The 15060-nt window shown below is 41.3% G+C and overlaps 1 protein-coding gene across 2 annotated transcripts in view; it reads left to right on the plus strand.

Moving 5' to 3' along the window:
• Window positions 1-14403: 14403 nt before the first annotated feature.
• Window positions 14404-15060, plus strand: part of TAGLN2 (transgelin 2) — a 37893-nt gene continuing 37236 nt past the window's right edge. The window contains exon 1 of one of the 2 annotated variants that reach the window (XM_069728768.1): window positions 14404-14502. The gene's annotated coding sequence lies outside the window, so the exon portion shown is untranslated. The remainder of the gene's footprint in view (window positions 14503-15060) is intronic. The other variant, XM_069728769.1, reaches the window with a different exon arrangement.

The raw sequence follows: 15060 nt of genomic DNA on the forward strand, positions 1-15060 counted from the left end.
ATTCACATACCGGCTTCATGAGAAATAAGCTTTTGGACAGTGCCGTTCAGTTACTTTGTTTCTTTTGTTCTACTATATATATATATATACATGTATATATAATCTTGCTGTTGTTACAATGCCATATCTGCTAACCTATGCCTTAGCATATGAACAAACAATATATAGCTGATATTCTGTACCTGCAACACTAGTGATCGATGCCAAGATGCCACACTGGAACTTTCTCTATCTCCCTGACATTTTCCCATATGTTTAATGGATGCGGGAACATTCTGGCCGAGCAATTTACAATGTACAGACTATAACGAAAAACATATTATTTCCCCGGATCTCCCAAGCAAAAGCCTTTGGGATATAATAGAACAACATTGTTTCTTGGCTCGCACTGAAGAAAGTCATTGGCACTCCTTAAAACTACAAGATAATTTCCACCCCTGGAGCAGGACAAATAATAAAGTTTTCATTCAAGCTGAAGATATACCCGCAAGTCATAGAATGAGTCTTGAGTCCATACTTGAGAATATTGCCCAATATGAGGCATCGGCACAATGAACTTACATAATTGGATAGATCTGTGCAATGAATTCTCAAGGGTTGCACTCCAAGCTAGACGAGCCATAGTCTGCAGGTCATGCTGTTTACTTCAGTGCCAACCCAGATATTCCTATAATACTGTGTCCATGAGATGGGTGCTAAACCAATTACGTGGCCATGCCCACCACTATGTAGCCAGAGGTCATTGGTGGGCCCCTCATAGTAATGGTCTCTTTTGGTATCTTGTACTAACGATAAGTTCCACAGTAAGAGTTGAATGTCCTCACAACTATTGTTCCATGAAGGTATGTCAATGACAACAAAAAACTTAGTGGTGTACTTATGTAGTCTTACGCTGCTATCTAAAAATTCGACCCTAGAACAAGTGACAAAATTTTACCTGTTGAATATATATATACATAAAAAGTGTCAGTTAGTAATAGGGCAGGGTATATGAGTTATAGGTGGAGCAGGTTTGATCCTACAAGTTGGTAAACTCCCGAGTTATCAATATGGTTCATATTAATCACCTGCATTCATAATAAGGACGGTTCAACATTGCGCGAGTGAGAGCACCGGTATTCTGATTGCGTGGAACTGGTATAAGCTCTATAGCAGGTGGTGATAGGATATCATGATGGGTTTGGATCATTAGGATTGTACACATAATAAGTTCATCTAAAAGTGGCCTAAAACTAGGGCTACAAAAGGGCTCTTTCAGCTAGATTTTCGAAATAAATATTTAAACCAAGCAGTTTATGCTAGTTTTTGGTCAAAAAAAGTCACACATGATGAGATGAAAAACTGAGAAAAACTGAGAAAAGCAGGATAGTCTCCAGGGAGATGTAGTTGTAGTCAAAGGTATCTGAAATGTCGGAAAATGGTGCAGATGATATACTATATGTAGATAGCACAGCATGGAAAGATGAAAAATATTGTATAAACAGATAAATAACAAATTATCCTAAGTATTGTTTTATCTCCCAGCTCCATGCATTCTCTGTCTTCCTGTTGTTTTCTAGATCCGGAGGAAGAGGCAATAGTAATGAAGGCAGATGTATCCTCATGTGCCAGGTTGACTTCTCCACATAGATCTAATATATAAAGCTGAATGTGTGTGTGTGTGTGTGTGTGTGTGTGTGTGTGTGTGTATGTGTGTATGTCCGGGATTGGCATCTGCACCGTCGCAGCTACAGCCACAAAATTTTGCACAGTCACACGTCTGGACCCCGAGAGCGTCATAGGCTATGTTGTGAGGTGAAATTTTAACCCCGCGCTTTCCAATTCACCAAACAATTTTGCCCCTATCTACATAATGGGGGAAAAAGTGAAAGGAAAAGTGTTGGAGGCGTCGCAGCTACAGCCACAAAATTTTGCACAGTCACACGTCTGGACCCCGAGAGCGTCATAGGCTATGTTGTGAGGTGAAATTTTAACCCCGCGCTTTCCAATTCACCAAACAATTTTGCCCCTATCTACATAATGGGGAGAAAGTGAAAGGAAAAGTGTTGGAGGCGTCGCAGCTACAGCCACAAAGTTTTGCACAGTCACACGTCTGGACCCCGAGAGCGTCATAGCCTATGTTGTGAGGTGAAATTTTAACCCCGCGCTTTCCAATTCACCAAACAATTTTGCCCCTATCTACATAATGGGATAAAAAAGGAAAGGAAAAGTGTAGGAGGCAAATTGACAGCTGCCAGATGTGAACAAGGGGGACTTAAAGAATGAGAGCGATGGCGCCAAAGAGTATATACCGTACAGTTGCTAAGGTGGGGCCCCGACATGGGATACTCACCACACACGGGGATATGAACACACACACAAAATGCGCCACACACTACCACATGCTTGAACACATATTACCCTCAGCACACATTTCACAAATACACCAACCTCGCCACATAAAAGTCGAAACACAAAAGTTGCCACTCAAAACTCGCCACGCGCAGAACTCGCCACATGCAAAAACTAGGCAATTGCAAAACTCGCCACAAGTGCAAAACTCACCTCATGGAAAACTCACCACACGCAAAACTTGCACACGTGGAAAAATTGCCACATGCACAAAAGTTGCAACACATGCAAAAGTTGCCTCAAACAAAACTTGCACATACTCAAAAGGCACCACACATAAAACTCGCCACGCGCAAAACTCGCCATGCGCAAAACTTGCTGCACACAACTTGCTACACTAACCTGTCACATGCAACTCGACACACAAAAAGTTGCTACACGCATGTTGCCACACAAAACTCATCTCACAAAAGTCGCTACATGCATGTCGTCACACGCAAATCTCAACACACACAACTTGACAAACGAAACTCGCCCTAAAACACACACAAGTCTGCTATTATACTTCAAAAATAAAAATCTGATTAATAAGCAGACAAACTACAACAAATGTACCATATAGGAAATACGGCAGCTGTCAGTCACATGACCTGTCTATTATGTGTATGTGTGAGCTAATATATACTGCCAGGGGGAGGGCTTCCTGTTGGCTGGGGATATATCAGGCTGCCAATTTAGCTTACAAATACTGAGGTAAAAATACTGAGCAAATAACGTGTGAACGAGGTCTAATACAGGAGGAGATGACACACAGGTATATACTATATACAGGGGAGATGACACACAGATATATACTATATACAGGAGAGATGACACACAGATATATACTATATACAGGAGGAGATGACATACAGGTACATATATATACAGGAGGAGATGACATACAGGTATATACTATATACAGGAGGAGATGACATACAGGTATATGCTATATATAGAAGATGACATGCAGGTATATACTATATACAGGAGGAGATGACACACAGATATATACTATATACAGGGGAGATGACACACAGGTATATACTATATACAGGAGGAGATGACATACAGGTATATGCTATAGATAGAAGATGACATGCAGGTATATACTATATACAGGAGGAGATGACACACAGATGTATACTATATACAGGGGAGATGACACACAGGTATATACTATATACAGGAGGAGATGACATACAGGTATATACTATATATAGAAGGAGATGACATTCAGGTACTGTATATACTATATATAGGGGAGATGACACACAGCAGGTAAATACTATATACAGGGGAGATGACATACAGGTATATACTATATACAGGAGATGACATACAGATGTATACTATATATAAGGGAGATGACAAACATGTATATACTGAGGTGATGAGGTGAAAATGAGAGGTGTGAGGTGAAAATGAAAAGGTGTGAGTGCAAAATGAGAGGAGTGAGGAAAAATAGTGGAGTGATCAGAAAATGACAGATGTGAGGTTGAAATGACAAGTGTTAGGGGGGAATGGGAGGAGTGAGGGAGAAAATGAAAGGTGTGAGGGAGAAAATGAGAGATGTGAGGGGGAAAATGAAAGATGTGATTGGGAAAATGAGAGGCGTGATGGGAAAATAAGAGAAGTGAGGTGCTATAACTAACCACAGATATTTACTATGCCCAGGCAACGCCGGGCTCTTCAGCTAGTCTGTTAATAAACTTACTACGAGAGACTGCTGACAGATACCATTAAGAAGAGACCTTAATGGCAAGCGTGTTAGGTCTGCACCTCATAGTAACAACACGTATTAACGACTGAGCTGCAGACTGTGGTGAAGATGTAGCGGCTAGAATGGCAGAAACAGTTTGGGGCTATATAAAATCAAAACTATATTAATTGGGTGAATCAACTTATTCAGGGGGTAGTTATGGGGGTGCAGAGGCAACAGTCATACTTCATACCTAAAGCCTAAGTTCTAGATTAACATGTCCAATCATGTACTGGACGTAAGTCTCCTAACCCGAACACAGAAGCCTCACATTCGTGGCCGGTCCATGCATTGCTGTCCATGCTTGGACTGTGACACATGAATGTGAGAATCTAGCCCAAAATATATTTGTATATTTGTAAACTTTCAGGAACAGACATTGAGGAAGTTTCATGACCATACCCTTTTTTTTCTCTCTTAGCCAGGTCCATGCCACACCACATTACCCACTATTAATATGTGGGATATAAACTAAGGCTGTCTCTTAATATGGAGCATCTCAAACAAAACCTCCACCAGAGTTGTTTTCCCAAACGGGTTTGGCAACAACTAGTAGATTTGACATCTCCTTCAGAGGTCCAGGTCTCACAATTTTTCCTGAGTCTTTTGGAGTTGGCAGTTGTGGCATTAGTGGACCTAAATGTCCTGTAATATAAGTACATGGTAAGTGTCACTGTTCCACCCCTCACGGTGTCTGCTGGTGAAGTTACTGACAGTTCGGTCGTCCAATCCGGTACAGGAGCGTGCTGAAGCTGTCAGTACTTTGATGAACAGCATGGCCATCCATTCTGGTATAAGGGAATGCTGAGCTGTCAGTGTGTTGATTGACAGCTCGACTATCCAATCTGTGACTGGGAGGTGTTGGCTGTCTCCAGGTGTTCAGTATCCCGGGTGATTGCCATGCCTATTTAACTGAGCAGCTTCTCCCAGACCACTGCCAGATGTACATTCAGCGTGTGAGGTTTGTGCTTTATTGTGCCTTGAGTTCTATGTGCTTGATCTGTTGCCTGACCTTGGACTTTGTTCTGCCCATTTGCCTGTTTAACCCCTTCTGCTCTGATCAGTTATCCTCCCGGTTCTCTGACATCAGAACGTTACCTGACTACGCTTTTGTCTCTTCCTTCTGTCTATGACATACCCTCCTGGCTTCTGACCTTGGACTCCTTGACAACTCTGTCTCATGGCTTGGCCGTGAGAAGTGACTAGCGTCACATTACGTCTGGCCTATACGTTTTTCCTTTTTCACCAGTATGGATCCTGTTCACACGCTTTGTGACCAAATTTGATGCAGATGACTCAGGATCTGGCAAAGGATTGCCAGAGTCTGGCATCATTGCAATATCAGTTGCAGGGTCAGATAAATAACTTGATGAAGACCCCTCATAGCCCCCCACTGCCAGCAGTGGCTGTGTTGTCAGCACCCTCTGATGTACAGTTGGTCTCTCTCGAACTTGTGATATCCCTCCCTGAATACCCTAAACTGTCAAAAAAGGAATCAACAGAAAACCGTTCTGGAACTTGTGGGGACAAAGAAAATGCCCAGGTCTGAGGACTCCCTCGCAGTAGGGACATGTCCGTGTTGTGTTATACAGGCTGAGGGAGAAATCTCTGTTTGCTAAATTAGAGAAATGTTTTTTTTTCTGTTCAGGAGATCTCTTTCTTGGGCTTTATTTTGTCAGCAGAAGGGTTTAAGATGGACCCTGTGAAGGTGCATGCCATAATTGATTGGATTCAACTTCGTGATCTTAAGGCTTTGCAGTGTTTTCTGGGATTCGCCAACAATTATAGACAATTTTTCAAGGGTTTTTAGATTGCTAAACCACTTACTGACCTTACACGTAAGGGGGCGAATCTCAAGGTTTGGTTGCCGGGTGCTATCAGGGCTTTTGATAGATTAAAGAGAGTTCTATGTCAGCACACATTCTGATCCAACCTGATCTTCAAGAACCGTTCATTGTAGAGGTGGATGCTTCAGAGATTGGAGTTGGGGCAGTCTTATCGCAGGGGCCCAAAACTATGACTAACCTGAGTCCATGTGCTTTTCTTTCTAAAACATTTTCACCAGCGGAGAGAAATTATGACGTGGGAAATCGGGAGTTACTTGCTGTCAAATTGGCCTTTGAAGAATGGAGGCATTTTTTGGAGGGGGCGGTTCATCCAGTTACGGTGATCACTGATCAAAAGAATTTAGCTTGCATTGAATCGGCTAAAAGGTTAACTCCTAGACAGGCCAGATGGTCCTTGTTTTTCTCTCCGTTTAATTTTTCTATTACATTCGGGACAGGGTCTAAGAATGTGAAAGCTCATGTTTTCTCTCATAGTCTAGATTCCATTTCTCCTCCAGAACCTCCATCCTCCATTATTCCTCAGGGTATTGTCTATGGTAACCTCGGAACTGTAAGAGGAGATTCGTAAAGTCCAGTCGTTGGCTCCTTGCACCTCCTCGGGGTCCAAATTATTTGTGCCTGTGTATTTAAGATTGCGGGCGATACAGGAATTTCATGATTCTGTTTTAAGTGGTTATCCTTGGGTTACAGCCACAAGGAAAGCCGTTGCTAGACTTTTTTGGTGGCCGTCCGTGCATAATGATATTAAAGATTTTGTATCTGCTTGTGAAGTCTGCGCATGCACCAAAATCAGTCATAGTCGGTCGGCTGGGGAATTGGCTTCATTGCCTATTCGAGAAAGACCATGGACTCATTTGTCCATGGATTTCGTTACAGATTTGCCTCTGTCTGATGGGAAGACTGCTATCTGGGTGGTAGTTGATCGATTCAGCAAACAAGCTCATTTTTTCCTTTGTCAGGATTACCTAATACAGAGACACTCTCCAGGTTGTTTATTTATCATAATGTAAGGTTACATGGGATCCCTCTGAATATTGTGTCTGATAGGGGAGTACAATTTGTCTCTAAATTTTGGAGAGCTTTTTGCAATAAACTAGGGATTGACTTGTCATCTTCATCTGCTTATCACACTGAAACCAATGGTCAGACTGAGAGGACAAATCAGTCTTTGGAACAAATTTTAAGGTGCTTTGTGGCAGCACAACAGGTGGACTGGTTTTCATTTTTACCTCACTGAGTTTGCTTTCAACAGTCGAGTAAATCAATCTACCTCACCATTCTTCTGTAATTATGGTTTTCATCCCCATTTTGGTGAATTGTCTAGGATTAGTTCTGAATGCCCTAGGGTAGAGGTCACCCTGCAGAGACTTCGGGATGTCTGGAGGAAGGTTCAAAAGAATATTGGGACTGCCCAGATTTGCCAAAAACATAAGGCCGATAGAAGACGTTTGGTGGGTCCTGTTATTAAGATTGGGGATAAGGTTTGGTTGTTGTCTAGGAACATTAAACCTAAAGTGCCGTTGGCGAAGTTGGATCCAAAGTTTATTGGTCCATATGAGATCCTAGAGGTGGTCAATCCTGTGGCATTTAGGTTAAAGCTTTCTACATCCCTTCACATCCCTAATGTATTCCATAAATCCCTATTACAGGAGTATGTCCCTTTTGCATTGTCTTCCTCATCCCCGCCCCGCCTCCTCTGATTTCAGTTGACGGTGGCCTGGAGTATGAGGTTGTGAGGGTTGTAAATTCTCAGAGGGTTCATAATTCCCTCTGGTACCTCATCCACTGGAGGGGGATATAGACCAGAGGAGAGATCCTGTGTCCCTGCTCGAGATGTGAAGGCCAATCGGTTAGTCAGGGCCTTCCATCTAAAATTTCCTGGGAAGCCTGAGGGACTGGTGGCCCCTCCTAGAAGAGTGGGTACTGTCATGGTTCTACCCCTCAGGGTGTCTGGGATGCAGTTACTGACAGCACGGCCGTCCAGTCTTGTACAGGGGCATGCTGAAGTTGTCAATACTTTCATTGACAGCATGACCATCCAGTCTGGCTCAGGGGCATGCTGAGCTGTTGGTGTGTTGATTGACATCTCAACTAGGCGTCGGCTGTCTCAGGTGTTCACTATCCCGGCTAATGGCCATGCCTACTTAACTGAGCAGCTTCTCCCAGACCACTGCCAGACGTACATTCATCTTGTGAGGTGCTTGAGCTGTTACCTGACCTTAGACTTTGTTCTGACCAACTGCCTATTTAACCCCTTCAGCTCTGATCCGTTATCCTCCCGGTACTCTTACCTTGGAATGTTACCTGACTACTACGCTTTTGTCTCTTCCTTCGGTTCATGACCTACCCTCCTGGCTTCTGACCTTGGACTCCTTGACCACTCTGACTCACGGCTTAGCTGTGAGAAGTGACTAGCATCACATTTCCTTCTGCATTGCCTCCCTCATCCCTGCCGCCTCCGCTTTCAGTGGACGGTTGTCTGGAGCATGAGGTTTAGAGGGTTGTGGATTCTCGGAGGGTCTGTAATTTCCTCCAGTACCTCATCCACTGGAGAGGATACAGGCCAAAGGAGAGATCCTCGGTCCCTGCTTGAGATGTGAAGGCCGATCGGTTAGTCAGGGCCTTCCATCTAAAATTTCCTGGGAAGCCTGGGGGTCCAGTGGCCCCCCTAGAAGAGGGGGTACTGTCACGGTTCAAAAGAGTACAGGGGCGTGCTGAAGCTGTCAGTACGTTGATGGACAGCATGGCCATCCAATCTGATACAGGGGCGTGCTGAGCTGTCAGTGTGTTCATTGACAACTCGACTATCCAATCTGTGACTGGGATGCATTGGCCGTCTTCAGGTATTCACTATCCTGGGTGATTGCTATGCCTAATTAACTGAGCAGCTTCTCCCAGACCATTGCCAGACGTAGATTGAGCGTGTGAGGTTTGTGCTTTCCTGTGCCTTGAGTTCTATATACTTGATCTGTTGCATGACCTTGGACTTCGGTCTGACCATCCACCTGTTTAACCCCTTCTGCTCTAATCCGTTATCCTCCCGGTATTCTGACCTCGGAACGTTACCTGACTACGCTTTTGTCTCTTCCTTCTGTTTATGATGTACCCTCCTGGCTTCTGACCTCGGAACGTTACCTGACTACGCTTTTGTCTCTTCCTTCTGTCTATGACATATCCTCCTGGCTTCTGACCTAGGACTCCATGACAACTCTGACTAACGGCTTGGCCGTGTGCCTTGTTAAAGATTTTTCAGAATAAGTTCAATTCATGCTTTAGTTGGAGAATATCCACAAGGTCCGAGTGGGAGACTAGGGTGCAAAAAGAGCCTGGACAAGGGAGATTTTTCAAGCTCTAGTCCTTCCATGTTACAAATAAGGCAGTAATTACATAATATTTTACATTAAATTACAAGATTATATAATCAGTAGGAAATGAGACCACACTATTTCCTGTGCAGCGGATATTTCTGTCTATAAATAACCAGAAGTAAAAATAAACCTACAAATAGACTGATAAATTCAACTGTTTCATAAAATAAAAACTGAGGGTATGTGCACACGTTGCGGATTTTGCTGCGGATCCGCTTGCATGGAGTGGTTACCGAAGCGTCGCGAGGAGCGGGAAAGGCGGCGGAAGGTGAGTATATAATGATTTTTTATTTTTTTTAATTATTTTTAACATTAGATCCTTTTACTGTAGTAAAAACTTGGTCGCACAGGGTTAATAGCGGCGGTAACGGAGTGCGTTACCCGCAGCATAACGCGGTCCGTTACCGCTGGCATTAACCCTGTGTGAGCGGTGACTGCGGGGAGTATGGAGCGGGCGCCGGGCACTGACTGCAGGGGAGTAGGGAGGGACTAATCGGACTGTGGCCGTCGCTGATTGGTCGCGGCAGCCATGACAGGCAGCTGAAGAGACCAATCAGCGACTTGGATTCCATGACAGGCAGAAGCCGCGACCAATGATTATCCGTGACAGAAAGAAGGACAGACAGAAGGACAGACAGAAAGACGGAAGTGACCCTTAGACAATTATATAGTAGATATATTTTTTTACTTAGGAGCAGTATTATAGTAGTAATATTCTTGTACATAGGGGCAGTATATAGTTATATTCGTGTGCAAAGGGGCAGTATTATGATAGCTATATTCTTGTACATAGGGGCAAGTATTATAGTAGTTATATTCTTGTACATAGTGGCAGTATTATAGTAGTATTATATTCTTGTACATAGGAGCAGTATTATAGTATTATATTCTTGTACATAGGAGCAGTATTATAGTAGGTATATTCTTGTACATAGCAGCAGTATTATAGTAGTTATATTGTTGTACATAGAGGCAGTATTATAATAGTTATATTCTTGTACAAAGGTGCAGTATTATAGCAGTTATATTCTTGTTCATAGACGCAATCAGTGTTATAGTAGTTATTTTCTTGCACATAGGGGATGGTATTATAGTAGGTATATTCTTGTACATAGGGGACAGTATTATAGTAGTTATATTGTTGAGCATAGGGGGCAGTATTATAGTAGTTATATTCTTGTACATAGGGGACAGTATTATAGTATTTATATTGTTGAACCTAGGGAGCAATATTATAGTAGTTATATTCTTGTACATAAGTGCAGTATTATAGCAGTTATATTCTTGTTCATAGAAGCAAGCAGTGTTATAGTAGTTATTTTCTTGCACATAGGGGACGGTATTATAGTAGGTATATTCTTGTACATAGTGGACAGTATTATACTGTTGAACATAGGGGGCAATATTATAGTAGTTATGTTCTTGTACATAGGGGCAGTATTATAGTAGTTATACTCTTGTACATAGGGGGCAGTATTATAGTAGTTATATTCTTGTACATAGGGGGCAGTATTATAGTAGTTATATTCTTGTACATAGGGGGCAGTATTATAGTAGTTATATTCTTGTACATAGGGGGCAGTATTATAGTAGTTATATTCTTGTACATAGGGGACAGTATTATAGTAGTTATATTGTTGAACCTAGGGAGCAATATTATAGTAGTTATATTCTTGTACATAAGTGCTGTATTATAGCAGTTATATTCTTGTACATAGGGGACAGTATTATAGTAGTTATATTGTTGAACCTAGGGAGCAATATTATAGTAGTTATATTCTTGTACATAAGTGCAGTATTATAGTAGTTATATTCTTGTACATAGGGGACAGTATTATAGTAGTTATTTTGTTGCACATAGGGGACAGTATTATAGTAGGTATATTCTTGTACATAGGGGACAGTATTACAGTAGTTATATTGTTGAACATAGGGGGCAGTATTATAGTAGTTATATTCTTGTACATAGGGGACAGTGTTATAGTAGTTATTTTGTTGCACATAGGGGACGGTATTATAGTAGGTATATTCTTGTACATAGGGGACAATATTATAGCAGTTATATTCTTTTTCATAAAAGCAAGCAGTGTTATAGTAGTTATTTTGTTGCACATAGGGGACAGTATTATAGTATTTATATTGTTGAACATAGGGAGCAATATTATAGTAGTTATATTCTTGTGCTTAAGTGCAATATTATAGCAGTTATATTCTTGTTCATAGAAGCAAGCAGTGTTATAGTAGTTATTTTCTTGCACATAGGGGACGGTATTATAGTAGGTATATTCTTGTACATAGGGGACAGTATTATAGTAGTTATATTGAACATAGGGGGCAATGTTATAGTAGTTATATTCTTGTACATAGGGGCAGTATTATAGTAGTTATATTCTTGTACATAGGAGCAGTATTATAGTAGTTATATTCTTGTACATAGTCGACAGTATTATAGTAGTTATATTCTTGTACATAGGGGGCAGTATTATAGTGTTATATTCTTGTACATAGGAGGCAGAATTATAGTAGTTATATTCTTGTACATAGCAGTAGTATTATAGGAGTTATATTCTTGTACAATGGAGGCAGTATTATAGTAGTTATATTCTTGTACATAGGGGCAGTATTATAGCAGTTATATTCTTGTACATAGGGGCAGTATTATAGTAGTTATATTCTTGTACATAGGAGCAGTATTATAGTAGTTGTATTCTTGTACATAGGAGGCAGAATTATAGTAGTTACAGTGGGGCAAAAAAGTATTTAGTCAGTCAGCAATAGTGCAAGTTCCACCACTTAAAAAGATGAGAGGCTTCTGTAATTTACATCATAGGTAGACCTCAACTATGGGAGACAAACTGAGAAAAAAAAATCCAGAAAATCACATTGTCTGTTTTTTTTAACAATTTATTTGCATATTATGGTGGAAAATAAGTATTTGGTCAGAACCAACAATCAAGATTTCTGGCTCTCACAGACCTGTAACTTCTTCTTTAAGAGTCTCCTCTTTCCTCCACTCATTACCTGTAGTAATGGCACCTGTTTAAACTTGTTATCAGTATAAAAAGACACCTGTGCACACCCTCAAACAGTCTGACTCCAAACTCCACTATGGTGAAGACCAAAGAGCTGTCAAAGGACACCAGAAACAAAATTGTAGCCCTGCACCAGGCTGGGAAGACTGAATCTGCAATAGCCAACCAGCTTGGAGTGAAGAAATCAACAGTGGGAGCAATAATTAGAAAATGGAAGACATACAAGACCACTGATAATCTCCCTCGATCTGGGGCTCCACGCAAAATCCCACCCCGTGGGGTCAGAATGATCACAAGAACGGTGAGCAAAAATCCCAGAGCCACGCGGGGGGACCTAGTGAATGAACTGCAGAGAGCTGGGACCAATGTAACAAGGCCTACCATAAGTAACACACTACGCCACCATGGACTCAGATCCTGCAGTGCCAGACGTGTCCCACTGCTTAAGCCAGTACATGTCCGGGCCCGTCTGAAGTTTGCTAGAGAGCATTTGGATGATCCAGAGGAGTTTTGGGAGAATGTCCTATGGTCTGATGAAACCAAACTGGAACTGTTTGGTAGAAACACAACTTGTCGTGTTTGAAGAAAAAAGAATACTGAGTTGCATCCATCAAACACCATACCTACTGTAAAGCATGGTGGTGGAAACATCATGCTTTGGGGCTGTTTCTCTGTAAAGGGGCCAGGACGACTGATCCGGGTACATGAAAGAATGAATGGGGCCATGTATCGTGAGATTTTGAGTGCAAACCTCCTTCCATCAGCAAGGGCATTGAAGATGGAACGTGCCTGGGTCTTTCAACATGACAATGATCCAAAGCACACCACCAGGGCAACGAAGGAGTGGCTTCGTAAGAAGCATTTCAAGGTCCTGGAGTGGCCTAGCCAGTCTCCAGATCTCAACCCTATAGAAAACCTTTGGAGGGAGTTGAAAGTCCGTGTTGCCAAGCGAAAAGCCAAAAACATCACTGCTCTAGAGGAGATCTGCATGGAGGAATGGGCCAACATACCAACAACAGTGTGTGGCAACCTTGTGAAGACTTACAGAAAACGTTTGACCTCTGTCATTGCCAACAAAGGATATATTACAAAGTATTGAGATGAAATTTTGTTTCTGACCAAATACTTATTTTCCACCATAATATGCAAATAAAATGTTAAAAAAACAGACAATGTGATTTTCTGGATTTTTTTTTCTCAGTTTGTCTCCCATAGTTGAGGTCTACCTATGATGTAAATTACAGACGCCTCTCATCTTTTTAAGTGGTGGAACTTGCACTATTGCTGACTGACTAAATACTTTTTTGCCCCACTGTATATTCTTGTACATAGGAGGCAGTATTATAGTAGTTATATTCTTGTACATAGGGGCAGTATTATAGTAGTTATACTCTTGTACATAGGGAGCAGTATTATAGTAGTTATATTCTTGTACATAGGAGGCAGAATTATAGTAGTTATATTCTTGTACATAGCAGTAGTATTATAGGAGTTATATTCTCGCACAATGGAGGCAGTATTAAAGTAATTGTATTATTGCACATGGGGGCCGTTTTATAACGGTTATATTTTTATCCAAAGGTGGCTTAAGAGAAAGCTCCTTTATACGTTAAGATAATATGAAATCTGTGCTCCACGTTGAGACATTGTGAACGGGACATTACGATAATTATTTTTATAACACATCAATGCCATATGACCCGGTAATCTTTGCGCGGTGACTTATGTTACTATCAAGTCACTAAATTCTCCTTCCAATTTGTTATTTCTCTTCCTTTACTTACATTTTTTTTTTTTTTAAATAAAAGATATTTGAATTGCTCCCAAGTAAGATCCTCCGGCTTCTTTTGTTTATCCATTTCAATCTGTTCTAATGAATAATTCTTCTGAAAAGGAATAAATCCTAAATCTTCTCATCTATGAATGAAGCTGAGCCGTTGCTACATTGAAAAGTAGGAATTTTTGCCTTGATGTGATTACGCCCTCTACACACCCTTTTTTCTTGATTAGGGCTGACATCATACTTGCTGTTTTTTTTTTTTTCGGGGCAGGGCTGAGAAAGTAGAGATCTAGAGACAGAAGCTCATTCCAGTTTTGTTTCCTGCTGTCTGCACTACAATAAGGTAAGCTGTTGCCTCTCCTTCCATACTGTCTGCATAGCTTTTTTTTTATTTTTTATTTTTTTAAGCTGTAGGACTATAAGTTCCAGCATGCCTGTAATACATGCACTTTTTTAACCCTCATGCTTGAATATACCTATATCATATGTGTTAAAACAGATCAAAGTCCTATCTATTCTCTATGTTTATAGTTTTTACACTGTTGTAAATGTCTCTGTAGTTTAGTGAATCTTGGCTTGTGCATTGTATACTAGTGCTACTCCACAAGAGCTTGTGATCAACATATATTATATATTTCTCTATCGGGGACATATACCTGTCTAGTTAAATGAGATTTCTCTTCAGGAGAATGAAATATACTCTAGACTATCCGTTTGGTTTGTTAAAGCGTGGACATAGGTTTGGGTTGGGAGGTATTTTCGGAATGTGAGTGTAGAGCAGTTAACCAGCTCTCCCTCCTCTTTGAAACTGGACAGGATGTCCCACTTCATACATTAAGGTCAATGAATGGTTAGGAAGGGGGTAGCAAAGTCTGAAATAAAGTGGTAGAGCATAGCCCTC

The sequence above is a fragment of the Ranitomeya imitator genome, chromosome 1, assembly GCF_032444005.1.
Source record: "Ranitomeya imitator isolate aRanImi1 chromosome 1, aRanImi1.pri, whole genome shotgun sequence".
NCBI lineage: Eukaryota > Metazoa > Chordata > Amphibia > Anura > Dendrobatidae > Ranitomeya > Ranitomeya imitator.